Here is a 26,714-nt window from a genome sequence, read left to right as displayed (position 1 = left end):
TCTCACACATATTAACACTCCATGTAATAAAAAACAACGGCGGAACGGAGATTGATTGTCCGTTATCAATCTTTGCAAGTGGGGGCGAATTTGCGCAATTAACAGAGTCCCTCCAAACCTAGCACTTGCTATTGTCCTTTAATCCCTGTATAGGGCCCAAAGTCCTTTCCAGCGCTCCCTCGCCGTGGGGAAACCCCATTTGGCGACTAGGCGCTTCGTCCTCCTCCTGAGGTCTGATGGGCTCCCGCAGCGCCCGACAGAGGTTGCAGTAGAAGATGCAGTCGAGTTTCATGGGGAAATGTGGGACATCTCGACCCCCTTCCTCGACCGGCTGACACATCCGTGATGTACTCATACTTGCCGCCCCAGACGAAGCCGAAGTTCATCCCTTGCAGCGCTCGTCTGAGTCTGGCCGGCAGCGTGTACACCACCGCCAGGTAAACCAAAGCCGGCAGGATGTCTGCTTTCAACACCATCACTTTCCCTGTGTAGGACAGCGACCGCGTTTTCCACAGACCCAGCTTCGCGTTCACCTTGGCGATCCTCTTGGTCTAGTTGTTGGTCTCGTTGTCCTGGCTCTGGAAGGAAACCCCCAGTATTTTGAGGGGCTCCGTGCAGAGCACGAGACCCTCCGGCGCCGTCGTCCTGTACTTCCAGGGCCCGAAGAACTTCAGTTTGCTCTTTCGGCGGTTGAGTTTCGACCCCGAGGCTCTGGAGTATTGCTCCATGACCTGCAGGGCCCTCCTCAACCCCCTGTCCGACCTCAGGAACAGCGTCGTGTCGTCGGCGTACTGGGAGATCTTCTGGGTTTCCCCCGCGCCTCCCGGTATCTCCAGGGTCCCGTCACACCGTCTCTGCTAAGGGCTCTTGAAAGCAGGGAGATGATGCCCTCCCTCATGGTGTCTCCGAGTTTCACCCAGCGGAAAATCTCCTGCGCCACTTCCACCAGATCTGCCGCCAGGGTGTCCCAGAAGCAGGTGTAGAATTCCTTGGGGATTCCGTCCGGCCCTGGCACCTTGCCATTCTCCATGGACAAGAGCGCCGCCTTCAGCTCCTCGGCCGCGATCGGACCCTCCAAGTCCTCCCTCACCTCCTCAGGTACTCGTGCCTTCAGCTCCTCCAGAAAAGCATCGCCTGCCTCCACCTCTGTCTGCTTTTCTGAAAAGAGCTCCGTGTAGAAAGCGGTGGCCACTTCTACCTTGTCGCTCTCGTCCAGCACTTCCTCTCCATCTCCCCGTCTCAGGCCGTGGATCACCCTCTTTTTCTGGGCTCCTCGGACCTGATTGAGTTTGCGGAGCCTCTCCTTCAGGTCCCGTGCCCGGGCTGAATTGAAGGCTCCTCCCCCGTTAGCCGAGCTGTACTCCTCCTCTAGTTGTCTCTGGAGTCGTGCAGCTTCCTTCCTCTCCCTGGCCGCCTTCCGTCTGCAGTACGTCTGCGCCAGGGTTCGGGTCCTGTCTTTCACTGACTCCCACCATTCCACCACGGAGCTGTAGCCATCTCTCAGATCGCCCCAGCTCGCGTAGTCTTTCCGGAACAGTGCCCTGAAGTCGTCTTCCTCCAGTATCTCCCGGTTCAGCTTCCAGTACCCACGACCGAATGCCGGCAGGCTGGTGTTAGCCACCACCGTCAAGCGCTCGTGGTCGGAATACCACGCCGGGGACACCGTCGCCGACTCCAGGGAGCAGGTCGTGTGCAGGAAGATGTAGTCCAGGCGGCTGCACACTCCCCGGGAGTTTTTCCAGGTTGTTCCGGCGTCGTTAGGGCGACACCGTCTGAAGCCGTCTACTAGGGAGAACTGCTTAAGTAGCGATTCCAGCTCTGCCGAGCTAGCGTCGCTCCCCTTCTCCCGGTCGACGTTGAAGTCCCTGCCAAGCACCACCTGTCTGTTGGTGGTGCAGCAGCTGGCCAGGTCAGCAAACACTTCCTTCAGGATAGAGGGTTCTGTTGGAGCATAGACGTTAATTGCTCTCAACTTCTGCCCCCTCCAGTCGATGTGTGCGACCAGGATCCGGCCCTGCACCACCGGGAAGGAGGAAACCAGCGTCATCTCTGGGTTTCCGAGGAGGATTCCCACTCCGGAAGAGTGGACCCCTCCTACACTCCAGCATGATTCTCCCTTCATCCATTCCCTGGTGAATGTCAGCTTGTCGCTTTCATCCTTCAGGTGGACCTCCTGTAAGAAACAAACTGAGAGGCCAGATCATGAAAGACTCCCCGTCTTTTCAACGGGTCTATTAGCCCTCTCACGTTAGTTGTTAGAAAGGTAAGTTTCACAATCATGATTAAACAAGTGAAAGTTGAACCTCCTCTCTTTGTGCTTACAGTGGAAAACTTGGGAGTCTACATCTGGGCACTGTTTAGCCTAGATGTAGCTCCTCTTGTCTGGGTCCTGGGGGGAATATGCTGGGCTCCCTCCAGGTCTCGCTGGGGACTGAAAGGTAAACATGCTGGACAGGTCCAGCCCTACCATCAGTCCCGGCTCCAGGGCGGCTTCAAAGTAATCCTCGTCTTCCTCGAGGATACTCTCCGCCACCGCTTTGGGAAGGCTTTTTTCTTCCCTTTCTCCAGGAGTTTCGGGGACCTCCAGTTGCTCCTGGGCCTCGGGGGAAGGGGGCTCCACTTCCTGGGCTGCCTCTTCCTGTTGTTCCTGGGCCTCGGGGGAGGGGGTTCCGACATCCTGGGCTGCCTCTTCCTGTTGTCCCTGGGCCTCGGGGGAGGGGGTTACCTCTTCCTGGGCTGCCTCCTCCTGTTGTCCGTGGGACTCGGGGGAGGGGGGTTCTGTTTCCTGGGCTGTCACTTCCTGTCGTCTTTGGGCCTTGGGGGGGAGGGTTTCCATTTCCTGGGCTGCCTCCTCCGGTTGTTACTGGGCCTCGGGGGAAGAAAGTTCCGTTTCCTCTAGGACGAGGAAACGGTTCTCCCTTACCACTCTTTTCTTTTGTCCTTCCGAAGGTGGATCCGCCCTGCATCTCTTCTCCCGCTTTCTCTTTCCCTTCTTGCTGGGAGTTATTAGGGCCCTTTCTCCGGTCGGCCATTTTGTCCGTCGTCCTGGCAGCCATCTTGTGGCACTGGTGCAGCTGGGGGTGTGGCCTCGGCAGTTTCGGTTCTCTGCGGGGGAGGTGCGGGTTCTTTGTTCTCACCTCTCTCCCTTTGTCTTGAGACCGGTTTCTGCCCGCCGGCTTCCACCACCTGCGCAAATGAAGGTTTGCTTACCTTGCATTGGTGAAGGAGGTGCCCCTCTTTGTTACAGTTGTGACATCTGACGATGTCACACGTGTTCTCCTTGTGGCATCCTGGGGAAGTAAAGGTACCCCCTGTCGGCTCCGATGTTGAAGCGGGCCGGGGGGTGCTGGAAACCGTCGACGCCCTCTGGGTCCTCTTTCAGGAGGACTCGGTACTGGCGTTTGCCATACCAGACGCCGCAACTGTCCCTGATCTCCGTCGGTTCGCCCACCACAGTTACATACCTCCCTAGGTACGCTGTTACCAGTTCCATTGGTTCATAGGGGTTGTATGTGAGGACTGTGATGGTCCTCTGGTTTGTCTTCCTCATAGGCTCCGGCCTGAAATCAGAGAAACCGGGGTGCTTACCTTTTTCTCTGATCATTTTCGTTGCCTTTTCATATGAGGCGTCCGTGGCCATGTAGGTCTCCATGTATCTCTTTGCCTTGTTGTCTTGCAGGCAGTAGAGATCTCCGGCCACCAACTGCAGGATCCCTCTCAGGAAGGTAATGAAAAAGGATTTCGCAGTTGGCATCGTCTCTGTTTTCTTGGTCCAGTGGAACCGGATCAGTGTCTTCTTGTCTGCCATCTGGAAAGGAGAAAAAAGAAAAAAGGAGAGAAAGAGAGAGAGCAAGGTCCTGTGGAGAGGAGGGTTTAGCTGCTAAAGGAGCAGCGAGGGAGCCCTGGCCTTTGTCCTTGTGGGCAAAGCCCAGCTAGGTGCAGGCGCAGGAGGAGAGAGAGAGAGGGAGCGGATAATGCTTCCGAGTCTCCAGGAAGAAACTAAGAACTGCGGGCAGGCCACGAGTACCTACTCCCCGCCAAGAGGCCAAGGAGGCAGAGAGAGAGAGAAGAAGCGGATAGCGCTTCCGAGTCTCGAGGAAGAAAGCAAGCACTGCGGGCAGGCCACGAGTACCTACTCCCAGCCAAGAGGCCAAGGAGGCGGAGCAAGAGAAAGGGGGAGGGGAGAGGAGAGAGCAGAGAGAGAGAACGTTGCTGCCGGATCCCACCCAGCTCAGCTGCTGCTTGGCCTTAACCCCCTAGGCTCAACCTAGGGCGATACCAGCTCAAGCACTCTTCAGGATCTTCGATCGCCTTCTAGAACTTTGGAAAGACAGGAACTGCGGGCATGCCACTTGAACTTGATCTTAGCCAAAAGGCCGATAAAATTGGATTCCAGCTCACTGGCCCTGCAAAACTTAGTTCAAGACTTTAAACTCTCAGACACATATAGATGTATATATCCCACAACAGCAGGATATACATGGTCAGGGAGGAATAGCAGCTCCAGAACTGACTATTGCTTTGCCTCAGAGAGAGTGAAAGTTGTTGGGGTCACTCTTCAGCCTGTCTTCTTCTCAGATCATCAAGCTTTAGGGTGTAGAGTGGAACTCCAGGGCGGGACTTTCTTTGGCCCAGGCCTCTGGAAACTCAACACAAAGCTGCTAGAGAATGACGGGGTAGTATCCTGCTACAAGGAGAAACTATCACAGTGGCTGTCCTTGCAGTGTCTGTATGGGTCAGTAGGAGGATGGTGGGAGGAGGTGAAGGTGAGGACGAGGGTCTTTTTCATGGCTGAGGGAAGGAAGGCTGCCAGACGGAGAGGAGTGTTAGCCAGGAAACAGAGGCAGCTGCAGCGTCTCTACACGATGCTGCACAGTGGCTTCGATGTGCTCGAGGATATCACCCTTTTAAAAAAGGATGTCTGGAGCATAGCGGAAGAAAGTAGTCGAGGAGTGCTGTTAAGAAGCTGAGTGCAGTTCTTGGAAGAAAATGAGAAGTGTACTCGCTTCTTTTTCAGGAAAGTGGTAGGCTCCAAGTCTGTCATGGAAAGTGTAGTTGATGAGGAGGGAAGAGAGAGTACAGAGCTGAGTGCTATCCTCTCCTGCATTGAGGCCTTCTTGTCACGGACGTCCAAGGGGCCTAACCGTAGGTAGCAGGAGGGCGGAAAAAGACCCATATGCGTAGCGGCGAGACGGGAAAAAGGCCCGGGCTCATTAGTGCAAATAGTTCAGGAATGCCGTATAGAAACCTGTGCCCTCAGGGAGCGGATGTGGGGCGCCCTGGTGCTAGGCGGGTCTCAGGACATCCAAACGTCAGTGCTGAGCGAGGACAGAGTGCAAGACCCGGAAATATTTAGCCAAAGGGAAAGAGAGGGACAGGAAAGACAGCAGACCAGAAACAAGGGACAGGACAGAGAAGGACCGCCCTCTGGCTGCATAGGGCGTGACACTTCTACACAAGACTGTACAGCTCTACAGAGGTAAAGGATGAAGAAATTCATTTTTTTACCTCAAAGCTAGAAAACATTTTGAGTGAAGAAGAGAGGGAAGTACTTGAGGAGGATTTGACAGTAGAAGAGCTGAGAGGCTATTTAGAGCTTACAGAAGGGGAAAACTCCGGGTACTGACAGGCTCCCTAGAGGGGCGTCTGCTTTTACTACTTGCATGAATGAAGGCAAAAAAAAGCCAATCGATGTGAACGAACGGCGCTTTACAGAGGAGTACTGCCTGACTGGATCGTTGATGAACAACAGAGGCCACTCCGACCTCTTCTCGGTTTTCTTCAGTGACTTACTAAGGATCTTCTTCACATTCACCCATGCAGGGGAAGCCAGTTACACCAAAGCAAACGAAGGAAAGTGCATTTCAAGCAGAGACCAGGAGGGACTTGTTTACACTGAGAGTGGTCGGAGAATGGAACAATGCGCCCAGCCCTGTTGCTGGAGCCGATTCTTGATGAGATCTTGGGCTCACTAAGAGGCCCCCGCTGGATGCTAATCTTTCTGTTGTTCTTGCAGGTCCTGCGCTGCTTTTGAGCCGACAGAGCTCGTCCTGGTCTGTCGGCACAGCCCAATTGCAAATGATCGGCTCCGCGTACAGAAGGAACGTGCGTTTGGTACAAGAGTGCATGAAGGCACCGGAAACACATTGGGAACAAATGACCGGTCGCTCAAGACCTCTGTGAAGTACAGGAGCGTGCAAAACAAGGCTGTTTCCACCTGGTCTCGAACCGGGGACCTTGCGCATGTGAGGCAAACGTGATAACCGCTGCACTACTTGTAACTGAATGAATTTATATCTTTTGTATTCTGATAACCCATACGATAAGATCTGTTAGGTTTGCATGCATATTCTATATATTAACAAATGTATCCTCGTGTATTTGTACCTGTGTGTGCGTTGTTTGAGTTATGTCGCATGGTTGGATTCTAAGACCATTAAAAGAATCAATTTTGTGATTTACTGCCACAAAAATAATTGTCCCAGTAAATGCCCAAACCCCTACAGAACTGGTGCCTCGTGAGAGAACACTACAACAGTGTGTGATATCCTGTCCCAGCCTGTGGAGCAGACAGCGAGCCTGTCTCTTAATAATACTAATAATACAGTGTGTGATTCCCTGCCCCAGCCAGAGGAACAGACAGTGAGCCTGTCTCTCAATAATAATACAGTGTGTGATCTCCTGTCCCAGCCTGGGAAACAGTGAGTCAGCCTCTCAATAATTATAATACAGTGTGATCTACTGTCCCAGCCTGAGGAACACACAGTGAGCCTGTATCTAAATAATAATAATACAGTGCGTGATCTCCTGTACTAGCCTGAGGAATAGACAGCGAGCCTGTCTCTCAATAATGATAACCTAGTGTGGAATGTCCTGTCCCAGTCTGAAGGACAAACAGTGAGCATGTCCCTCAGTAATAATAGAACAGTGTGTGATCTCCAGTCCCAGCAGGAGGAACAGACAGTGAGTCTGTATCTCAATAATAATAATACAGTGTGTGATCTCCTGTCCAAGCCTGGCGAACACTGAGGCTGTCTCTCAATACTAATAATACAGTGTGTGATATCCTGCCCCAGCCTGAGGAACAGACAGTGAGCCTGTCTCTTAATAATAATAATACAGTGTGTGATTTCCTGTCCCAGCCTGGGGAACAGTGAACCAGATACTCAATAATAATAATACAGTGTTATCTCCTTTCTCAGCCTGGGGAACACTGAGCCTGTCTCTCAATACTAATTATACAGTGTGTCATTTCCTGCCCCAGTCAGAGGAACAGACAGTGAGCCCGTCTCTCAATAATAATAATACAGTGTGTGATCTCCTTTCCCAACCTGAGGAACAGACAAGAATGAGCCAGTCTCTCAATAATAATAAAGCAGATTATGATCTGCTGTCCCAGCCTAAGGAACAGTCAGGAAAGAGCAGGTCTCTCTATAACAATAATACAGTTTGTGATCTCCTGTCCCAGCCTGAGGAACAGACAGTGAGCCTGTCTCTCAATAATAATACAGTGTGTGATCTCCTGTCCCAGCCTGGGAAACAGTGAGTCAGCCTCTCAATAATTATAATACAGTGTGATCTACTGTCCCAGCCTGAGGAACACACAGTGAGCCTGTATCTAAATAATAATAATACAGTGCGTGATCTCCTGTACTAGCCTGAGGAATAGACAGCGAGCCTGTCTCTCAATAATGATAACCTAGTGTGGAATGTCCTGTCCCAGTCTGAAGGACAAACAGTGAGCATGTCCCTCAGTAATAATAGAACAGTGTGTGATCTCCAGTCCCAGCAGGAGGAACAGACAGTGAGTCTGTATCTCAATAATAATAATACAGTGTGTGATCTCCTGTCCAAGCCTGGCGAACACTGAGGCTGTCTCTCAATACTAATAATACAGTGTGTGATATCCTGCCCCAGCCTGAGGAACAGACAGTGAGCCTGTCTCTTAATAATAATAATACAGTGTGTGATTTCCTGTCCCAGCCTGGGGAACAGTGAACCAGATACTCAATAATAATAATACAGTGTTATCTCCTTTCTCAGCCTGGGGAACACTGAGCCTGTCTCTCAATACTAATTATACAGTGTGTCATTTCCTGCCCCAGTCAGAGGAACAGACAGTGAGCCCGTCTCTCAATAATAATAATACAGTGTGTGATCTCCTTTCCCAACCTGAGGAACAGACAAGAATGAGCCAGTCTCTCAATAATAATAAAGCAGATTATGATCTGCTGTCCCAGCCTAAGGAACAGTCAGGAAAGAGCAGGTCTCTCTATAACAATAATACAGTTTGTGATCTCCTGTCCCAGCCTGAGGAACAGACAGTGAGCCTGTCTCTCAATAATAATAATACAGAGTATGACCTCCTGTCCCAGCCTGGGGAACAGTGAGCTTGTCTCTCAATAATAATAATACAGTGTGTCATTTCCTGTCCCAGCCTGAGGAACAGTGAGCTTGTCTCTCAATAATAATAATAATACAGTTTGAACTCCTGTCCCAGCCTGAGGAACAGTGAGCCTGTCTCTCAATAATAAAAATACAATGTGTGATCTCCTGTCCCAGCCTGGGGAACACTGAGGCTTTCTCTCAATACTAATAATACAGTGTGTGATATCCTACCCTAGCCTGAGGAACAGACAGTGAGCCTGTCTCTCAATAATAATAATAGAGTGTGTGATTTCCTGTCCCAGCCTGAGGAACAGACTGTGAGCCTCTCTCAATAATAATAATCCAGTGTGTGATCTCCTGTTCAAGCCCAAGCGAAGACAGAGTGAGCCTATCTGTCAATAATAGTAATTCAGTGTGTGATCTCCTGTCCCAGCCTGAGAAACAGACAATGAGCCTGTCTCTCAATAATAATAATACAGCGTGTGATCTCCTGTCCCAGCCTGAGGAACAGACAGTGAGCCTGCCTCTCAATAACAAGCCAATGTGTGATCTCCTGTCCCAGCCTGAGGAACAGAGAGTGAGCCTGTCTCTCAATAATAATACAGTGTGAGCTCCTGACCCAGCCTGGGGAACATACAGTGAGCCTGTCTCTCAATAATAATAATACAATGTGTGATCTCCTGTCCCATTCTGAGGAACAGACAGTCAGCCTATCTGCCAATAATAATAATACAATATGTGATGTCCTGTCTCAGCCTGTGGAACAGAGAGTAAGCCTGTCTCTCAATAATAATAATACAGTGTGTGATCTCCTGTCCCAGCCTGGGGAACAGTGAACCAGACTCTCAGTAATAATAATACAGTGTGATCTACTGTCCCAGCATGAGGAACAGTGAGCCTGTCTCTCAATAATAATAATACAGTATGTGACCAACTGTCCCAGACTGAGGAAATGACAGTGAGTCTGTCTCTCAATAATAATAATACAGTGTGAATTCCTGTCTCAGCTTGTGGAACATACAGTGAGCCTGTCTCTCTATAATAATAATATAATGTATGACCTCCTGTCCCAGCCTGGGGAATATACAGTGAGCCTGTCTCACTATAATAATAATACAGTGTCTGATCTCCTGTCCCAGCCTGAGGAACAATAAGCCTGTCAATCAATAATAATACAGTATGTGATGTCCTGTCTCCGCCTGAGGAACAGAGAGTAAGCCTGTCTCTCAATAATAATAATTCAGTGTGGGATCTCCTGTCCCAGTCTGATGAACAGACAGTGAGCCTCTCTCTCAATAAGTATAATACAGTGTGTGATCTCCTGTCCCAGCCTGAGGAACAAACAGTGAGCCTGTCTCAAAATAATAATAATACAGTGTGGGATCTCCTGTCCCAGCCTGGGGAACAGTGTGCCAGACTCTCAATAATATTAATAATAATAATACAATGTGATCTACTGTCCCAGATTGAGGAACAGACAGTGAGCCTGTCTCAATAATAATACAGTGTGTGACCATCTGTCCCAGACCGAGGAAAAGACAGTGAGTCTGTCTCTAAATAATTATAATAATACAGTGTGGGATCTCCTGTCCCAGCCTGGGGAACAGACAGTGAGCCTGTCTCTCAATAATAATAATACAGTGTGTGATCTCCTGTCCCAGACTGAGGAACAGACAGTGAGACTGTCTCTCAATAATTATAATAATACTGTGTGAGCTCCTGACCCAGCCTGGGGAACATACAGTGAGCCTGTCTCTCTATAATAATAATTCAGTGTGGGATCTCCTGTCCAACTCTGAGGAACAGACAGTGAGCCTGTCTCTAAATAATAATAATACAGTGTGTGATCCTCTGTCCCAGCCTGAGGAACAGACAGTGAGCTTGTCTCTCAATAATAATAATACAGTGTGTGATCTCCTGTCCCAGCCTGAGGAACAGTGAGCCTGTCAATCAATAATAATACAGTATGTGATGTCCTGTCTCAGCTTGAGGAACAGAGAGTAAGCCTGTCTCTCAATAATAATAATACAGTGTGATCTACTGTCCCAGCCTGAGGTACAGACAGTGAGCCTGTCTCTCAATAATAATATAGTGTGTGACCACCTTCTGTGGTCTGTTTCAAATCCGCCCGCGATGAGACACCGAGGAGAAATGAAGAGCCCCAGTCGCGCTAGAAAATCACCCGGGAAAGAGACTTTCAATGTAGGAAAAAAAAGTCGTTAGTAACAGACATAATATGTTTGTTTTGTTTTTTTAATCGCTGCGATGTGTGACTAAGCTCATACGACTAAGAGTTGCCCCCTTTGTCTAGATCTGGTAACCTGCTCGTCGCTGGTGGGCCAGATCGTGTCCCCCGTCACTACACTGGGGCATTAAGACCCTCACAGACCGCAGGGTGAGTGCCCCCTGCTGGCCCCACTGAGAGGTCGAATCCCACCTCCTCCGCTCTCTGCGAAAAGCAGTATCTTCAGGCCCTGACATCCCACCCCTGCCACTCTGTGCGTAAATAAGTATCGTCAGGCCCTGACATCCCACCCCTGCCACTCCCTGCGTAAAGAAGTGTCGTATGGCCCTGACATCACACCCCCACCACTCTCTGCGGAAAGCACTGTCGTATAGCCCTGACACCCAACCCTCCACTCTCTGCATTAAGCACTGTCGTATAGCCCTGACACCCACCCCTCCACTCTTTGAATAAAGCAGTGTCGTCAGGCCCTGACATCCCACCCCCGCCGCTGTCTACGTAAAGTAGTATCGTCAGGGCCTGACATCCCACTCCCGCCACTCTCTGTGTAAAGTAGTGTCATATGGCCCTGACACCAATCCCTCCACTCTCTGCATAAAGCAGTGTCTTATGGCCCTGAAACCCTTCCCTCCACTCTCTACATAAAGCAGTGTTGTCAAGCCCTGACATCCCTCCCCCGCCACTCTCTGTGTAAAGCACTGTCGTATGGCCCTGACATCACACCCCCACCACTCTCTGCGTAAAGCACTGCCGTATAACCCTGACACCCTCCCCTCCACACTCTGCGTTAAGCTGTGTTGTCAGGCCCTGATATCCCACCCCCGCCACTCTCTGTGTAAAGCAGTGTCATACGGCCCTGACATCACACCCCCACCACTCTCTGTAGAGCACTGCTGTATGGCCCTGACATCACACCCCCACCACTCTCTGCGGAAAGCACTGTCATATAGCTCTGACACCCACCCCTCCATTTTTTGCATAAAGCAGTGTCGTCAAGCCCTGCCACTCTCTGCGTAAAGAAGTGTCGTATGGCCCTGACATCCCACCCCCACCACTCTCTGCCGAAAGCACTGTCGTATAGCCCTGACATCCCAACCCTCCACTCTCTGCATAAAGCAGTGTCGTCAAGCCCTGACATCCCACCCCCGTCACTCTCTGTGTAAAGCAGTGTCATATGGCCCTGACATCCCACCCCCACCACTCTCTGTGTAAAGCACTGTCGTATGGCCCTGACATCACACCCCCACCACTATCTGCGGAAAGCACTGTCGTATAGCCTTGACACCCACCTCTCCACTCTCTGTGTAAAGCAGTGTCATCTAGCCCTGACATCCCACCCCCTCCACTCTCTGAATAAAGAAGTGTCGTATGGCCCTGACACCCACCCCTCCATTCTCTGCATAAAGCAGTGTCGTCAGGCCCTGACATCCCACCCCTCCACTCTCTGCGTAATGCGGTATCGTCAGGCCTTGACATCCAACCCCCGCCACTCTCTGCGTAAAGCAGACATGTTACAGACATTTACAACAAAGACATATTATAAAATATTGACATATACTGTAGGCGGCTGGAGCATTATTGGGAGACAGACTCACTGTTCCTCAGGCTGTGACAGGAGATCACATACTGGGCTGCCAGATCAACTGAGTTCCCTCCTCCCTCTCCCAGTAGGATTGGGACCCGTTGTGATTCTGGCAGGTGTGGGAACTCTGGGATTAGATTCCTGAATTTCGGGAAGAATGTTTCTCTAATCCCAGAGTATCTGTAACAGTGCAGTAGGAAGTGCACCTCTGTCTCTATTTCTCCCCGCTGGCAGTGGGAGCATAGCCTGTCCTCTTTGGGCAGCCAGGTCTGCCTGTGTCGCCCAGTTTCTATGGCCAGGTTGTGGTCACTGAGCCTGTACTTCGTCAGGGTCTGTTTCTGTTTGTTATTTTTTATTTTGGTCAAATATTCAGCTAGTGTGTATTGTCTGTTTAAGGTTCTGTAGCATTCCAGTTTATGTTGTGTTTGTGTGTGTGTGTCCCAGTGTGTGAGATATTGCTGTTTGATCTGTGCTGTGATGTGCTTGAGTCTGGGTTGTGGTGCTCTAGCAGTGCTGTCCTGAGGCTGGTTATTGTCGGTGTCACTCACTGCGAGTGTGATTTCAGCAGAATCTCTGTACTCTTGGGACACTTGACTCACCTGTCTCTCTCTTTCTCTCCCTGTGCTGTCCCTCTCCTGCCCCCTCTCTCCCTCCTCGGACTCCAGCTGGAGGAGGTCCAATCACCACCTCCTGTGAGACAGAAGAAAAAGAAGGTGGGTAATGCTCTGATCCTCTCTTTACTCCTGTCCAGTGTCCAGTCAGTGTCCAGTCAGTGTGTCTGTATGAACCCCTCTCTCTCTCAGTGCAGTGTTCATGTACTGGAGTGTCCAGTCAGTGTGTCTGTATGAACCCCTCTCTCTCTCAGTGCAGTGTTCATGTACTGGAGTGTCCAGTCATGTGTCTGTATGAACACCTCTCTCTCTCTCAGTGCAGTGTTCATGTACTGGAGTGTCCAGTCCGACTCTTAACGTGACTCTCCTGTCTCTGCTTCAGAAGCGCTGGTGCGTCTTTTTAAACTTCCTGAGCTGCGTGTCAGTGGAGACAGAAGATCAGGACGAGCCGATGGAGGCGGCGGAGACCGTGGGTCAGGAGAGGAAGAGCAAGGGAGAGGAGGAGCAGGCTGCCGGGAAGGACAAGAAGAGGAAGAGGAGGTGCAGGTGAGCAGACAGGGGGGCGCCGCCCGGTCGTGTCTGTGATTCAAGGAGGAGTCTCCTCTTGCTGTTTGATGTCATGGTGACGTCTGTGTCTGTGTCCCTCACACCTGCAATAACAATATTCTTTCCAGGTTCCTTTCCTGGTTCTGTGCCAGCTAAGATCTGGACTGAACTAGACTGGACTGGACTGGAGCTGAGGGACGCCAGACTGGACTGCACTGAAGCTGAGGGGCCCCAGACTGGACTGGACAGGAGCTGAGGGACACCAGACTGGACTGGACTGGAGCCTAGGGACACCAGACTGGACTGGACCGGAGCTGAGAGACACCAGACTGGACTGCACCGGAGCTGAGAAACACCAGACTGGACTGGACTGGAGCTGAGGGGCCCCAGACTGGACTGGACTGGAGCTGAGAGACACCAGACTGGACTGGACTGGAGCTGAGGGACCCCAGACTGTGCTGGACCGAAGCTGAGGGACCCCAGTCTGGACTGAAGCTGAGGGACCCCAGTCTGTGCTGGACCGAAGCTGAGGGACCCCAGTCTGGACTGCACTGGAGCTGAGGGACACCAGGTTGGACTGGAGCTGAGGGGCCCCAGACTGGACTGGACTGAAGCTGAGGGGCCCCATTCTGGACTGGACTGAAGCTGAGGGACCCCAGACCCCGGTCTGGACTGAAGCTTGTAATTTTTGTTAAAAAATATATCTGTTTAGCTTTTGGTTTTTTCCCTCCCCCCCCCCCCCAAAGTTGCTGCTGGGAGAGGTGTGAGTGGGGCCAGCAGGGGGCGCTCTCACCCTGCGGTCTGTGTGGGTCCTGATGCCCCAGTATAGTGAAGGGGGACACTGGACTGTAAACAGGCGCTGTCCTTCGGATGAGACGTCAAACCGAGGTCCTGATTCTCTGTGCTCATTAACAATCCCGGGGTGTTTCTGGAGAAGAGTAGGGGTGTTACCCCAGTGTCCTGGCCTGATTCCCCCCCTGGTCTTGACCCATCATGGCCTCGTTATCACCCCCCCTCTCTGAACTGGCTCCATCCCTCTGCTCTCCTCCCCACTGAGAGCTGCTGTGTGCTGAGCGGACTGGAGCATCTTCCAGGTGGGGGCTGCACACTGGGGGGGCTGGAGGGGATCCCCCTGACCTGGGAAGAGCTCTGAGTGGAGAGTCCGGACGGATTAATTATTATTATTATTATTCGTGCTGCACTGGGCTCCTGTCCTGGCAGTGAGAGGGGGACTCTGTGATCAGTACAGATACTTATGACTGTATAATAATACACAATAGAAATGGAAAACAGGGTAGCGCTGTAGTCTCTTCGAAACGTTTTGAACTGCCAGAAGAAGTTTTCACAACCCGGACTCGTGAAGGTACAGGTCTTCTCCCTTCGTCCGGAGTAAGGTGAGAGGTCACCCCCTCGGGGCGCAGTATCCCCGATGCACCCCCCCACCACCACCCAAAACGACACACACTTCTGTGACGATTGGGAGACCCCGGTTCGACCAGCCCCTGCGGTGGAGGAAACGACCCGCTGGAGAGAACACGCAGACTCCACACAGAAGGGTCACCTCAGCATTTATTCCAACAGCAAAACAACACCAGAGAGAAACGGTCTACGAAAGATAAGCGCAAACCGGGAAAAACACGACGGGGTCATTACAAATGGGAATAGGAGTTCTTTTTTTCTTTTCCGGACGTCAGTTGTATAGTGTCCTGGTGATTTCTCCCGTTTCGAACGGAGTTTAATGTCGCGTTTCTACTTTATTAGAGAGAGGCACTGAACTTTGGGGAATGTGACATCCACCCAGTATTACTAGTAGGTTGATAAATATAAATGTTCTTTTTCCCCCCGTATGATACCTCGCGAAATATAACGATGGCCAACTCCTTAAGTCGAAATTTAAACCCTTCTCACGCTACAAGACAGTCCGTCAACATCGCCGCGGCCCGAAGCGCGACCTTCGGTATGACGTTGGCGGAAAAGGGGGTAGGGTAAGTACGTCACAGCCGGGGGAAGCCCCTATCACGTGAGAGGGGTGCGGCGGGCGACGAGCCCCTGGGGGCGAAGAGAAGTTGATTTGCGTGGGGTGTGGAAACACTACACGACCGGGCAAGCGAGCCGTTTTTTTTTTGTTTTGTTTTTTCCAGAACATCAGAACAACCGCAGAGATGACCATCGATCCACCTCCAGACGTTTCCTTTTTTGTCCTCTTTGGCCCCCAAAATAAAAAAAAAACTGGGATCCATCGTGGCGTTGCCAAATTAAAACGTCAACCACTTTTCGGGCTTTCGTGCTGTCCATGCTGAAACCGTCATGGTTGTGTAAGCATACGTTACGTCACAGACCGGCGGCGCTCGGGCTTGAGGAGTGTCGTTACGTTTTTGAAACGGGCACGTCAGACAAGATCTCTGACAAGATCTCCGAAAAACCCAAACCTGTAAGATTCAATTTCAATTCAGTTTTTTATATAGCGCCTTTCACAACAAGAATGCCCCAAGGCCCCGAACAAAGGAGTTGTTCCACACCCCCGCCACCCTCTGTGTACAGTAGAGCCCCCTGTACTGACTGGAGGAGCTCACCCAGCTGTGTCTGGAGAGAAGCCGGGGTATTGGCTTCAACCACAGGGCTGGGCGGCTTGTTCCCCACCCCCACCCCCTTCTGTGTACAGAAGAGCCTCCTGTCCTGACTCCAGTAGGAAATGTCACCTGGAGGCAACACACCGGCTTCTTTTAACAGATCACCTCGGGAATCGGGAACAACGGAGCTGTGTGCGGCCGTCTGTACGGAGGGGTTCAGCGCGGAAGGGCTTCGGGCTCGGGTCTGGACCCGGGGGGGGGGGGGGCTGTCTGTGTGGAGTCTGCATGTTCTCCCTGTGTTCTTCGGGTCCAAAGACAGGCTTTTGGGCTAATTGGCTTCTGGGAAAACTGGCCCTGGTGTGTGTGTGTCCTATGATGGAGTGCTGTCCTGTCCAGGGTGTGTGAGTGAGTGTGTGTTTGTCATGTGATGGACTGGTTCCTGTCCAGGGTGTGTGAGTGTGTGTGTCTGAGTGTCCTGTGAGGGACTGGTGTCCTATCCAGGTTGTGTGTGTGTGTGTCCTATGAGGGACTGGTGTCCTGTTCAGGGTGTGTGAGTGTGTGTGTGTGTCCTGTGAGTGACTGGTGTCCTGTCCAGGGTGTGTGAGTGTGTGTGTGTCCTGTGATGGACTGGTGTCCTATCTAGGGTGTGTGTATGTCCTGTGATGGACTGGTGTCCTGTCCAGGGTGTGTGAGTGAGTGTGTGTGTGTCCTGTGATGGACTGGTGTCCTGTCCAGGGTGTGTGAGTGTGTGTGTCTGTGTGTCCTGTGATGGACAGATGGTACCAAGCCTGGACACCCATGAGACACTGGCTTCCTCAGAAGACTCTCACGGAGGGCACACTGTCCCTAACCCGGGTCCAGAAGAAACTACAGTGATCTATAATTCCTGCGCCTCGGAAGGGTTAATGACGTCTATGTCCGGCGCCCGCGCCCGTGGACCGGCGGTTTGGCGTCGCGCTCCGCAGCTCGAGCTCCGGTGAGAGGCAGAGCGGAAGGGAGTCGATGTGGCCTCGGCGCCATCTTTGCTGGTGAGTCAATTGTGACCGTTGCGGTACAATAAACCATCAATAAACCTTTTCCCACCCCGTCCAGTATTTCTGTCGCGGCCCACGTCCCTTACAATCGACAAACTATAAAAAAACAGTAGCCCTTTGCAACATTACACGCCATTTTTTTTATTTTAAACGTCCGCTAGATACGCAGGTGGCTCGATACCTGTCTTATCCTCGCCGGCGTCTTTATACCGGCAAGTGAATTTTATTTGGGGTCCCTCAGAATTGTGACAGAAATGTCAGTGAACCACAATAAAAAACGAAACTTTTTTTTTAAAGGCGGTGAATGGATTTTTTGAGTAACCGTGTAGCGACTAACGTAAGGAAAAAAAAGTTGTCTTTCCCTACGAAGACGTTTTGGTACAGGACTTTCTTTAAATATCAGTTGTGCATAGCGTTTTACAAAAAGTTGATGATGATCTTGGAGATAATTGCAAAGGAAAATTGAGATAACTACCAAAACATTACGTGTGAAACGACAGGACAGAACTTTGAACCCACAAAGAAACAAAGGTATGAAATATTGCCTCGTCATGGGGGGTTGATAATTGTAGTAAGTGTTCCTAATTTTCGTAAAGAAATGTATATTATGGGAGTCACACGTGAGATTTAGTGTATATACGTTTCATATTGTGCATATATACGGGGTTAAAAAGTGGAATGAGTATGATTATAAACTCGTGTGTCCTTTAATCAGATAATTTTCGAACAAGCTTTGATTAGACAGGTGAAAAACAACATCAGATCCTTTTTTTTAATATATTCTCACGTCTGAATATCAGCTTCTCCCCTCTGGCCAACATTTCAGGGCTCCCAGGTGTAGATCCCAAATTGAAACAAATATTAATTTGTTACCCAGTTAAACAGTTAATAGAAGTGAGTGACCAGGGTAAATAAAGGTGGGTCAGTGTAAACTGTTTATTCTGGACCAGACTTTGTCATGTGTGATATGTCATGACTTCTTATATTAAGTTTTATCTTTATATTTAGTTCTACATGTGTAATAGATGCGATGTGTGTCCATAAAAAGGTTTCAAGTTCGTTTTAAAACCGTGTTTCCTTTTTAGGGTACGTTTGCATTCCAAGTGTGGGGTTTTTGCCTTTTTATCATATTTTGGATGTGAATCCGTGGTATTTTTGCTGAGACAAGTTGCCTTTCTTATACGCGGTGGGATCTGCTCGTGAGATGTCCGCTTGGTCCATTTCTGAGCTCAGTATAAGGTGTAGAAAGCATGACTGTCATCATAACCCGCCTCTCACCCAGGTGTGGAATAATGTTGTGACTATTGCTTCAGCAATAACATGCTGATTGCATGTTTCTAGATGGGTATAACAGAGATCTCAACTACTGAGGGGCCTTATTAATAAAGTCTCCACAGCCGAAGCGCTGTGTCTCTTTTCAGCTGGCGATAAACCTTTCCTCGATCCTTTGCGGACTTGTAAAACTGTTCCTGATCAGAATAAAAAACGCTCACGCTAATATACAAGCACCCGTGTCTCGCCAAAGCTGACAAATAAACAGACAGACAAGCCGCACTGCACGTGTGAACAGGGGAATGAGCTAGCGAGCGGGGATAGGGCGCCTCCTGCGCTTAAAAGCTTACAGCACCTGGTATTCCCAGGCGGTCTCCCATCCAAGTACTAACCAGGCCCATCCCTGTTTAACTTCCGAGATCAGACGAGATCAGGCGTGCTCAAGGGGGTGTAGCCGTAAGCGAGAGCAAGGCTCGCTGGCACCCTTCTTATTGAGAGGACAGCTCCGTCACCTCTTTTACGACGCTGCTTTTTTTCCCTTGCGTTTTTCTCTTCTTCCCACGTTCTCTCTCTTCACTGCCTTCGTCCCCGCTCTATTTCACTTCAGCCTTTCACTCTTGCTTCCTTCCAATGAGGACGGAGCTGCGGGAGAAAGGGCGCTATAGAGGATCGCTGTGGAGAGCTGCTGCTGTGCTTTGACATCTGAGCTCTGTGGAAAACGATCTCAATACAATTCTGAAAAACGCGACTCTCCGAACGCCAGCCGAACAAGTCTCCACAGCCGAAGCGCTGTGTCTCTTTTCAGCTGGCGATAAACCTTTCCTCGATCCTTTGCGGACTTGTAAAACTGTTCCTGATCAGAATAAAAAACGCTCACGCTAATACACAAGCACCCGTGTCTCGCCAAAGCTGACAAATAAACAGACGGACAAGCCGCACTGCACGTGTGAACAGGGGAATGAGCGAGCGAGCGGGGATAGGGCGCCTCCTGCGCTTAAAAGCTTACAGCACCTGGTATTCCCAGGCGGTCTCCCATCCAAGTACTAACCAGGCCCATCCCTGTTTAGCTTCCGAGATCAGACGAGATCAGGCGTGCTCAAGGGGGTGTGGCCGTAAGCGAGAGCAAGGTTCGCTGGCACCCTTTTTATTGAGAGGACAGCTCCGTCTCCTCTTTTACGACGCTGCTTTTTTTCCCTTGCGTTTTTCTCTTCTTCCCACGTTCTCTCTCTTCACTGCCTTCGTCCCCGCTTTATTTCACTTCAGCCTTTCACTCTTGCTTCCTTCCAATGAGGACGGAGCTGCGGGAGAAAGGGCGCTATAGAGGATCGCTGTGGAGAGCTGCTGCTGTGCTTTGACATCTGAGCTCTGTGGAAAACGATCTCAATACAATTCTGAAAAACGCGACTCTCCGAACGCCAGCCGAACAAGTCTCCACAGCCGAAGCGCTGTGTCTCTTTTCAGCTGGCGATAAACCTTTCCTCGATCCTTTGCGGACTTGTAAAACTGTTCCTGATCAGAATAAAAAACGCTCACGCTAATACACAAGCACCCGTGTCTCGCCAAAGCTGACAAATAAACAGACGGACAAGCCGCACTGCACGTGTGAACAGGGGAATGAGCGAGCGAGCGGGGATAGGGCGCCTCCTGCGCTTAAAAGCTTACAGCACCTGGTATTCCCAGGCGGTCTCCCATCCAAGTACTAACCAGGCCCATCCCTGTTTAACTTCCAAGATCAAACAAGATCAGGCGTGCTCAAGGGGGTGTGGCCGTAAGCGAGAGCAAGGTTCGCTGGCACCCTTTTTATTGAGAGGACAGCTCCGTCTCCTCTTTTACGACGCTGCTTTTTTTCCCTTGCGTTTTTCTCTTCTTCCCACGTTCTCTCTCTTCACTGCCTTCGTCCCCGCTTTATTTCACTTCAGCCTTTCACTCTTGCTTCCTTCCAATGAGGACGGAGCTGCGGGAGAAAGGGCGCTATAGAGGATCGCTGTGGAGAGCTGCTGCTGTGCTTTGACATCTGAGCTCTGTGGAAAACGATCTCAATACAATTCTGAAAAACGCGACTCTCCGAACGCCAGCCGAACAAGTCTCCACAGCCGACGCGCTGTGTCTCTTTTCAGCTGGCGATAAACCTTTCCTCGATCCTTTGCGGACTTGTAAAACTGTTCCTGATCAGAATAAAAAACGCTCATGCTAATACACAAGTACCCGTGTCTCGCCAAAGCTGACAAATAAACAGACGGACAAGCCGCACTGCACGTGTGAACAGGGGAATGAGCGAGCGAGCGGGGATAGGGCGCCTCCTGCGCTTAAAAGCTTACAGCACCTGGTATTCCCAGGCGGTCTCCCATCCAAGTACTAACCAGACCCATCCCTGTTTAACTTCCAAGATCAAACAAGATCAGGCGTGCTCAAGGGGGTGTGGCCGTAAGCGAGAGCAAGGCTCGCTGGCACCCTTCTTATTGAGAGGACAGCTCCGTCACCTCTTTTACGACGCTGCTTTTTTTCCCTTGCGTTTTTCTCTTCTTCCCACGTTCTCTCTCTTCACTGCCTTCGTCCCCGCTCTATTTCACTTCAGCCTTTCACTCTTGCTTCCTTCCAATGAGGACGGAGCTGCGGGAGAAAGGGCGCTATAGAGGATCGCTGTGGAGAGCTGCTGCTGTGCTTTGACATCTGAGCTCTGTGGAAAACGATCTCAATACAATTCTGAAAAACGCGACTCTCCGAACGCCAGCCGAACAAGTCTCCACAGCCGAAGCGCTGTGTCTCTTTTCAGCTGGCGATAAACCTTTCCTCGATCCTTTGCGGACTTGTAAAACTGTTCCTGATCAGAATAAAAAACGCTCACGCTAATACACAAGCACCCGTGTCTCGCCAAAGCTGACAAATAAACAGACGGACACGCCGCACTGCACGTGTGAACAGGGGAATGAGCGAGCGAGCGGGGATAGGGCGCCTCCTGCGCTTAAAAGCTTTCTGAATTCTGAGTACGTACGGGATCCTCGGCCTTGCGCTTAGAACAAAGTCCAAGTCCCTTTGCAGACAACAGCAGTTGTCAAATGATTGTCTCTGAGGATGTGCGACAATGGCCAAGGAAAGCCCCGATCTGAGCTTGCGCTCACTTTTTGACCAAGACACAGATGTGTGCTGATTGGTTGAGAGTTTGGCTGGCATTGGAGACCCACGTGGTATTACCACACCCTGCCAGTCCCTGATTGGTTGATCAAGGTGAGATATGAGTCACTTACTCTTGACACTTAGGAATGCAGTCCAGATGTCCATTTGGCACTCCCTAGACAGATAGGCGCCAATGGATGACCATTGATCATGATAGCCAGGCTTAGCTAAGTGCATCCCCATCTGGGAGCTGTCCCTTATCAAAAGAAAACATCTTAAATCAGCCTGCATGAATACTTTCTCTGTGGCTGCACCACAGAGATGGAAGGTGAGATGGGGCCTCATTTAGGACAGAATACCACCGCTTAATTCTGTCTTATTAACAAGCATTGCCGCTACAACGGCATCTCTCCTGTCAAACTTCCTCCTGACGTGTTTGACAGGATCTGGGCCGTGGTGAACAGTGGGAAAGACGCCCTGTGGAGAGTGAGGAACATGGGGCTGTTCAAAGGCATCGAGGTCCCAGTCAAGGCAGCAGGTAGCCTGGCCCTGTTCATCACCCAAGAGAACTATTACCTCAGAGATCTGTGGAGAGAAAGGAGGGAGGAAGCAGAAAATCTGTGGGAAATAGAGAGCATAGTTCAATATCTCAAGAAACTGTGAAAAACATTATCATGTTTAAGTAAAGAATGTGATTTACACCAGAAAAAAAGAAATTGTTGCTATGTAACTGGTACCACGCTCCGCCGCAGGGAAGGCTCGCTCCGTGCGCACACGTCCTTTCAATGCCAGTTCAACAAGTGCTCCGCATTAGCAGCGTCGGGGCTCCGGCGTGTCGCACCTCACCTCGCACAGCCCCCTCCTTGAATGTCTCGCGCTGGGCATGCTCTTCTCCACCTCATCTTATCGCGTGTGACCACCGACAATGGCCACAATGCCGGGGAATGGCACCTGTAAAGTGTTAATTGGGGCACAGGAACAGCCCGTCTCGTCTCGGGGGCCGGCTTCAAAGACAATACAGCAAACACAGCGGGGCGGGGGAAGTAGACGACACGACACATGCAGGTACATTCAGCTCCGGTGGGAACGAGTCATTTGTCGGTCTTTTAGTGTTCCCCTTTACCAATCAGTCGGGGTCTCCTCCTAATCCCCGTCTCATATGTAACAATCAATGACGAGGCCCCCCTGTCCCGCGATATTGTATTTGTCTCCTGGCCGCTGGCTGGCGCCGTGAGATTTAGTACTCGCGCAAGAGACCGGGGGCAGAGCGCCCCCCACAAAGTGTGCGCTCCAGGTTCCCTCTCGGGGCTCTGCAACACAGCGGAAAGGCAGCGAGAAGAAGCCTCTTGCTCTGACGCCGCAAGCCACAAGAGGGCGGAGGCGCCGCGCGCCCGGCCGACGTGTTGGACTGGTGTGCTTTATGTGCTGAAATAAACACGCGACAGCCCAGAAATGTTTTCAGAGTGCTGTGCACTGGAGGTTTTTGTCTTGTGAAGACTTGCCTTGTGCTCCTCCGTGCAGTTTGTTTGTTCTCCTCCAGTGCAGGACAAGCCAACACAAGGGAACACATTCGCCAACATCCAGGTACGCAATGCAATTTGGAAAGAGGCTCCTTTCCAAAGAGTTGCACACGAACGATCCTTCAGTCCAACTCGGGGGGCACAGAGCCCCAGCCACACACAGCTTCAAGTAGCGAGTTAGGCGCCATGGCTTTCGCTTGCGGCCACACCACCCTGAATGTGCCCAATCTCGTCTGATCTTGGAAGCCAAGCAGGGTTGGGCCTGGTTAGTACTTGGATGTGAGACTTCCTGGGAATACCAGGTGCTGCAAGCTTTTGCTCTCTCGGCCAGCAGGGGTCGCCGTTGGTGCCGTAGGCTTTGGGAGGAAAACCTGGAGGATGGAAAGGTGATCTATAGCCTCATCTCTAGAGATGTTTTGTTGCTATGGCATGTGTGTGACCCATATAAAAAAAAACCCATTTGTAAAACGAATATCGAATCTGCCTCTAAATCTGCAAATGAAGATGAGTCGATAAACCACTTGTTTTTCATATAACTATACATATATTCATTTATTACTGAGTTCATTAATTGAGCAGGGATACAATAGAGGTACAGCCATTCACTGTTTGACATGTCTGCACTGGTACAGAACCTAGCAATCAGAAAACGGGTGAAACTGTCTTGAGAATTAGCATACAGTACCGAGGCCCCCATGACCAAATAAAGGCTAACCTCGATAATCAGCCTAAATAATACAGACTACAGCAAAACGACTGACTTTGAAAAGGGAATGAATGTCCGGAAGGAGTAGTGCAACGAGCTTGAAATGCTTCTCCGGACCTCTAACTAAAAGAAACCGAGAACCAGCAGTGGAATCGACTCCCTTCGAACTGGGATCGTATCGCAGCTCATGGTGTCGTAACTCTTCCGTATCCGATATTGAACCAAGCACATCAGGGGAGAGCGCGAACGCAGTCCCCCACTACCAGAAATTATGCAGTCGAGATTCCCACATTTGGGGAATTCGCAGGGGTCAGCACAGCCGGAGTGCAATGGCCGAGCCTCGCCCTGGGTGAACCGATTTCGATTTTTATGAACTTTATTTTCTTTTCACAAAAAAAATACAGGACATCACAAATTAGAAAGCTTTACATTAATATACATACTTAAAACAGTATATATGATCACATCTCATTACATTTTGACACGGTACCAGTTAAATAGCAACAATTTCTTTTTTTCTGGTTCAAATCACATTCTTTACTTAAACATGATAATGTTTTTCACAGTTTCTTGAGATATTGACCTATGCTCTCTATTTCCCACAGATTTTCTGCTTCGTAGCTTCGTAGCAATATCTGGGACAGACTTCCCCCCTGAGGGTAGCGGCCTGTACATTATTTACCTTCGGAGTCTTTCCTGCTTCCCACCCCATAGAAATTGAAACATCAATCTCCTCAGCGCCGCCGCAACACGGTGTTGGATTGGGAAGGTAGAAGCCAGAAAATTCAAGACAGGCAAGAGCTCGGCTTTGATGACCAGCACCTTCCCTGTCATGGTGAGGTCTCGGTCCTTCCATTGCATCAGTTTTTTGTTTAAGATTGGCAATTTGTTCTGCCAATTTACTGTTCCTATCTCTTCTCCAAAATACACCCCCAGGACCTTAATTCTCTTCTCTTGCAGCCTGAGATCATGTCCTTCTTTTGGCTCCCTCCAGTTCTGATAAAAAAAATCTCACTCTTAGATTTGTTAATTTTTGCAGAGGAAGCCAAAGAGAACTGATCACAGCACTGCAGTGCTCTGCTAATTGAGGCATTGTCAGAGAGGAGGAGGGTGACGTCATCCATGTATAGAGACGTCTTTACCTCTGTTTCTTTCACAGCGCCGTGCACCTTTTCATTGCTCTCGCTTTCAGAGCCTCCGCACGGCACACGAAAAAAAATCAATATCAGGACGCGCATTGAAGTGAAAGCAGGAAACATGCACTGTGCAGATCCCTCCACATTAAGAGGTGAGTGGGTCTGTTTGATGCACAAAGAATGCTTTGAAAAGCGTCAAAAGCAAGTCATTCCAAGTTGGTCGTTTGTGTTTTCCATTCACATGCGAAATGCTGAAATGATCTCTCGGCTCCTCGGTTTTCATTTCTGCTCCATAAAGGAATCACAGCACGCGTCGGCTTCCAGCATGGTGGGTCGGGATATGATGCCGGGGGTCGGAGAGAGCGATGTCTTCCTCGTTAGTATAGTGGTGATTATCCCCACCTGCCACGCGGGAGACCGGGGTACATCAGGACGTGCTTTGAATGTGAAAGCAGGAAGCGCTGCGACATGCACTGTGCACACTAAGAGGTGAGTGGGTCTGTTCAATCACAGCGCTAGGCGAATCCCCAAACAGTATGCATGGCGACAAAAGAAGCCGGTTTGTTTCTGCTTGGTTTTGAACCAGGGACCTGTCGCGTGTGAGGCAAACGTGATAACCACAACACTACGGAAACGGTGGGAAGCTGTGCCCAGTGGCCCAGTGTTGAGCTTCGCCAATGCGATTCAGCAGCTTCCAGTGCCTTTATTGGAGTGCGCTGATGGACCTTGCTCATTCTCCAGAGACCAGCACGCTTTTCATGGACAGAGCAGGAAAGGCGGTGCCACATTCTACAGCCCTCTCCACGCAATCGACAAAATCGGGCTACTGAAGTGGAGAAAATCTCCTCTCCAGAAAGTGCAAATATCATCTTGGAGAGTATAAATCCTCTTGCCGAAGGTCAGCACTGTCTACGAGAGTACCCCTCCCACCTCCTGCAGGTTTCTGAGCTGCAGCAATGATCAGTTCGTCTCACATGCGAGAAGTCTTCAGGTGGAAACAAGAGCCCCCTCTTCTCGCACATTTTGCACATGTTTGAGTGGTTTTAATGCGGCTCTTTCGTACATGGTGCTGATCTTTTGGAAAGCAGGATCAGGTGACTCCTGTCACACGAGAGAGCACAGCCTTTTCCACCCCCAGCGTGTGTTTTGGTAACTTGCCATGATCGTATAGTGGTCAGTACTTTGCGTTGTGGTCACAACAACCTCGGTTCGAATCTGGGTCATGGCAGAATAGGGGCGTCTGCCTGTACTACTTGCATGAATGAAGGCAAAAAAAAAGCCAATCGATGTGAACGAACGGCACTTTACAGAGGAGTGCTGCCTGAGTGGATTGTTGATGAGGCCACTCTGACATCTTCTGTTTTCTTCAATGACTTACTCAGTGAAAATATTCAAGGCGATCTTATCACTGTACTCCACGTAGATGATCTAAATGAATTCACAGTAGAGTACAGGACACACCGTGAGGAGCTCACGCAGTCAGTACTCTTGAATACGACAAGAGGAAAGGCACACTGCACATCTGTGGAACAGATTTAGCTTAATTGGCTTAGCTGGCTAAAGCACCTGTCTAGTAAACAGGAGATCCTGGGTCCGATTCCCAGCGGTGCCTTTCTTCATGTCTTACTGTACAGAGTTTATCGTTATAGGCAAATCCCATGCCTTTTAATTTACGTGAATGCAAGTGTTCGTTTCCTTTCTGCAACAACTTGTTTTTAAAGAAATCTATACAGCTTGCGAAAGATGAAAGACAAATGTTGAACCCATGCCCCCAAAGAACCTGGAGCCTTAAGCCAGCACCTTAGACTGCTCAGCCACACTACCCGCTGTGCCTTGTCTCTTTGCCTGGAGGAAGCCGGGTGGCTCTTGCTCTTTTCGTCCAACTTAGTGGCGTTATGACTGTGGAACCGACTGCACCTGCTTTTTCTGAGATGCTTCCCCTCTCATGGCGAGATCTCGACTTCTTTAACATAAAGTTTTTCTGTGGAGC

General features: G+C 50.4%; 4 non-coding genes and 2 pseudogenes across 4 annotated transcripts; 1 reads left to right on the top strand and 5 right to left on the bottom strand.

Moving 5' to 3' along the window:
* Nucleotides 1–18,591: 18,591 nt before the first annotated feature.
* On the bottom strand, nt 18,592–18,710 carry LOC148669571 (5S ribosomal RNA). The gene has a single exon (XR_015937216.1). It is a non-coding gene; the product is annotated as a 5S ribosomal RNA (ribosomal RNA).
* Nucleotides 18,711–19,247: 537 nt separating this feature from the next.
* LOC148669570 (5S ribosomal RNA) lies at nt 19,248–19,366 on the bottom strand. Its single transcript, XR_015937719.1, has one exon. It is a non-coding gene; the product is annotated as a 5S ribosomal RNA (ribosomal RNA).
* A 537-nt stretch (nt 19,367–19,903) lies between these two features.
* On the bottom strand, nt 19,904–20,022 carry LOC148669569 (5S ribosomal RNA; annotated as a pseudogene).
* Nucleotides 20,023–20,559: 537 nt separating this feature from the next.
* LOC148669568 (5S ribosomal RNA) lies at nt 20,560–20,678 on the bottom strand (annotated as a pseudogene).
* Nucleotides 20,679–23,077: 2,399 nt separating this feature from the next.
* LOC148669567 (5S ribosomal RNA) lies at nt 23,078–23,196 on the top strand. The gene has a single exon (XR_015938487.1). It is a non-coding gene; the product is annotated as a 5S ribosomal RNA (ribosomal RNA).
* A 623-nt stretch (nt 23,197–23,819) lies between these two features.
* Nucleotides 23,820–23,990, bottom strand: LOC148669566 (U1 spliceosomal RNA). Its single transcript, XR_015937375.1, has one exon. It is a non-coding gene; the product is annotated as a U1 spliceosomal RNA (small nuclear RNA).
* Between the last annotated feature and the right edge of the window lie 2,724 nt (nt 23,991–26,714).

This window comes from Lepisosteus platostomus, chromosome 5, assembly GCF_059453375.1.
Source record: "Lepisosteus platostomus isolate fLepPlt1 chromosome 5, fLepPlt1.hap1, whole genome shotgun sequence".
In the NCBI taxonomy this organism is placed as follows: Eukaryota; Metazoa; Chordata; class Actinopteri; order Semionotiformes; family Lepisosteidae; genus Lepisosteus; species Lepisosteus platostomus.
Note: the sequence above shows the minus strand (reverse complement) of the source record. Positions and strands in the feature narration are given on the sequence as shown.